General features: G+C 43.9%; 1 long non-coding RNA gene across 1 annotated transcript; it reads left to right on the top strand.

Moving 5' to 3' along the window:
* Positions 1-1,577: 1,577 nt before the first annotated feature.
* Positions 1,578-3,679, top strand: LOC132249535 (uncharacterized). The gene is made up of 2 exons (XR_009461008.1): positions 1,578-1,640; positions 3,317-3,679. It is a non-coding gene; the product is annotated as an uncharacterized LOC132249535 (long non-coding RNA).
* Positions 3,680-3,994: the final 315 nt, after the last annotated feature.

Genomic DNA, 3,994 nt, shown 5'->3' with positions numbered 1-3,994 from the left:
CATCATCCATGTTGTTTTCTCCAGTGATAATATAGTCTGCGATGATGATGATGATGAAGTACAGCTAGCATCTGGGTCTGGAGCAAGGCCTGGTGCCTCAGTGAGACTAGGAGTTAGGTAGTCTGTTGCTAGAGATATGCCATTTGAGATTGAGGGAGATGTTAGATAAGCTTTGGGGTGAGAAATACTCTTTTACTGGTCTGGAAATGAAACAGATACAAATCTAACGGATATAGCCTAGACCAGGTAAAATGATGCCTTGGGGCAATTAGTAGGATGTTGTCAACACATTGGTACACCACAGTGTCTCTCTGAGCTTGGGTTTGATTTGACATCTGATAGATTGCTGTATCTGGATACATAATGGATAGTTTTGAGTTTGATTTCTGAACCTATTTATATAATCTGCATATGAACAAACTGCTCTGTTGGTTTTGCCCATTAATCTCCCAGGTTTGCTTCGATAACAGTTTCAGCTTTCTATCTCCATGTGCATATTGAAAACTGTCATGTAGAAAAGAAGACTTCCATGACTGTATAAACAAATTGGGAGTAGGTGTTTATGTAAAATCTGGTGACAGGAAAAGACATTGTGAGGCCTGAATTTGTATTCAAAAACTGAAGGTATTTCATCTTTTTGCTCAGTGAGCAGACTTCCCATAAACTCAATTACCCTACTGCATGGAAACTAGGAGCACAAAGTAATTGGACTGATCCAGGTTTTACTGGTTTGGTTTCAGACAGAATGACTAAATGCCATACACACTAAATTTAACTCTGTCCATAAAGAGGCAGGCTGCAAATTAGCCTCAGCCGTAGCCACCTCTGTGGTAAAAGCGCAGCGCTATAAGCAGTTTAGCAATAAAACTGCAAGGTAATGCCCTGTGAGAAACCCAAAACTGATCTTAAGCAAAGAGTTTTCCTACTGTGTAAAAGTTTTAGCTATATAATAAGAAACTGTTTTAACATAATATAAGACTAGCAAGGAGCCCCATATCAGTGGCAAGGCAAGCATGTTTTGTACTTGTCCTTTCATTTAATAATTCTCTCCTTTTTGTAATCTGCCAGCGAGAGCTGCTTTTCTTTGTGACAAATTGGAAAGTAAATTTTTTAAGTAGGGCCATTCTTCATATGGGAGCTCTCCTACCATCTTTGATCGTCATATCTTAGAGCTTCCCTCAGTACCATAAAAGTATCTGATAAGAACCAGCCTCAGGGTGTCTAGCTTTGGTAGCATTAAATTAATTTGCTTGGGATAGAAGGGCCAGACTTAATTTGCATATGCTATAGCTGAAGTCCAAAGAAAAACAACTGCCAGAGATGCAAGAGCAAAATGTAATTTGCCCATGATGTTACTAAAATTCAAAGTTGGGAATGCTCGATACCTTGCAACAGTAGGTCTAGACATGTCACAGAGCACTGAGGTGCCCTGCTCCTAAAGAGGGGAAACTGCTAGGGAGGGAGCCCTAGCAGTGACTAAGGAGCCCAGCTGTAGGTTGCCAGGGTAACCAGGAGGTCAGCTGACTAAAAGGGGCAGGGCCTGGCTCCTATATAAAGCACAGACCAGAGGCAATTCCCTGCCAGTAGCCAGAGAGGCAGAAGCTCCCTAAGCCAGGATGTGGTAAGAAGCCTGACTGCAGGTACAGCTTATGGCAGCTCTTGAGGTTTGAGCAATGTTGTTATAGCCAGGCAGCTTCAATTTATGTTACAGCCCAGGGGCTTGTGTTTTGTTGTTTGTTGAACCGGTGGTTTGGGTGAGGCTATTAGGGGTTGGAGGAGGCCTCATAGGGAACCCACAGTAGCACGGGGACCCCAGAGCCAGTATGGGTGCAGCGTATGGGGTACATAGACCCCAGCCCAGAGAGGGGCATTTGAGAAGCCCCAAGTTGGGCACTGTGAGCCCCACATAGGGGGCAGCATTATTGAGGAGCCCAAGTTGGGCACCGTGAGTCCCAGATGGGCTTCCCAATAATGCTGCCCCCTGTCTGGGACTCACAGTGCCCAACTTGGGCTTCCCAATAATGCTGCCCCCTAAGTGTGGGCACCGTGAGCCCCAGATAGGGGGCAGCATTATTGGGAAGCCCAAGTTGGGCACCGTGAGCCCCAGAGAGAGCATGCATCAAAGGAAGGAAGGCCCAGAGAGAACAGGAAGGGGCCACATAGTGATAGAATTGAGACAATGGCGATTCCATTGGCGAGGTGTGGACTGCGGTGTAGGGAAGGAAACGGAGCCGCAGATAGCGCCCCTAGCAGTGGGGTAGTACAAGGGCAGCCTCCCGCTAATTAACACCAGTTAATCAATTAAGAACAAGGCATGGCAGGTGAGTAGGCGGGCGGCTGCCCCAAGAACAGGTGGGCGGGCCACATTAAGGTCGGCCCAGAGTGGCTACCTGTCACAACATGGTATATGCTTATATTAGGCCATCTATATTTATTCATATCCTTGAGATGGAGCATAAAAGCTCTCTTTTCCCTGCTGCACCGAACCCCTGCAATCTTGTATCCTGACCATCTCTTAACCAGCTGGCCCTGGACAAAGCAATAAGACCATTATATGGGCAATTAAGTACATTTCTTGTTAAATCCAAAAGATATTACAAAAGAAAAAAAAAACCCTTAACTCTAGCTACACTGCCCACAGCTGTATTTACATTTACATTTAATATGAAGGAAAATTGTAACCATTGCATTGCTTATTATCAACAAAGGAAGGGTGTCTTAAAAACAGATGCTCTATATAAGCAAACATTAGTAGATGATGTATACAGAGGTTAAGGTGGAACTCAGATTCCCTTTATGCACCTAAATGGCTGCTTTGTAACCCCATAAATAGTATTTTTGCCACTTATGCCCAGATAGCAATTCTGTTACCCTTCACTGTAGATGCAGTGGATGCATGCAAGTATACACTGCCAGCTACACACTGGCAAGTATGTGGCTATATACAATTTCACATTCTGTACATATTAGCACATTTAAGTTATAAAAACAGAGTCAGTCAGTAACTCATGACTAACTACTGTTACACAGAGGAATGAAAGCCTATCCTCCCATGTTGTAGCCCCAGTACCTGAGCAGTTAGGAACACTTGCACAAAAACAGAGAAAGCAGGTTTGAGCTTGCATTGCTCTTACTTCTCAACACACTCCTCGAATCACCAAAGGTTAGGCATTTTCTAGCATTCATTCCTTTTGAAGCAGGCAGCCTGAAAAAAGAAAAATATAAACAAGCTAGAAGCTGTGTAGCTCAATGAGATGAATGCTGTGCTTGAAGGAAGCAGGGCCTGAGTCTTAACCTGTACCTTTAATCCCAACAGGCTGAAAACTTTCCTCCCACTGCACTGCTCTCCATCAATATTACCCAATTGGCCTTAAATGCAAAGGGCAGTGACTCATCTTCAAAAGGACAGGACTGGATAATATCTCAACTATGACAGTGGTTAAAGCACTGTTGGCAGAAGTTAGAGAGAGAAATTCAAACCCTGTCTGTGTGAGAGGAGCCTAAAACCTGAGTCTTCACTTTCTGGTCAAGTGCACTAACCATGCAACTACAGGGTGTTCTTTCTCCATCCCTTTCCTGAAATTGCACTCAGGAATGTGTGCATATATCTAAACACTGTATAGCCAAGTGAGCATGCCCATGTCCTTGTGCATCTACCATGCAGAGACTGAGCCAAAAACACCCAAGTATTCATCTAGAAAACTGTCATTTAGGCAAACAAAGGGAAATGGAATGCTACCCTAAGATTGAAGCCCACATTCTTCTCCAAGTGAGCAGTCCTTATTCATCTGAATAGGGTGAGGACCAATATCCTAATGACAAATGATACAGGCATGTACTTCAACAGGTTAATACAGGAATCGTTACTCCATTAACGTATACTCGTATAAGATTCCCAGACAGGCTTAGTGTTTGAATATGGCCAAGATGAAGTGGTCCCTTGGGTCCAACACTTACACTCTACAGAATCTACTGGTTCCACTCAATAGTCTGT

The sequence above is a fragment of the Alligator mississippiensis genome, chromosome 3 (genome assembly GCF_030867095.1).
Source record: "Alligator mississippiensis isolate rAllMis1 chromosome 3, rAllMis1, whole genome shotgun sequence".
NCBI classification, from domain to species: domain Eukaryota; kingdom Metazoa; phylum Chordata; order Crocodylia; family Alligatoridae; genus Alligator; species Alligator mississippiensis.
This window is presented reverse-complemented; position numbering and strand designations above follow the sequence as displayed.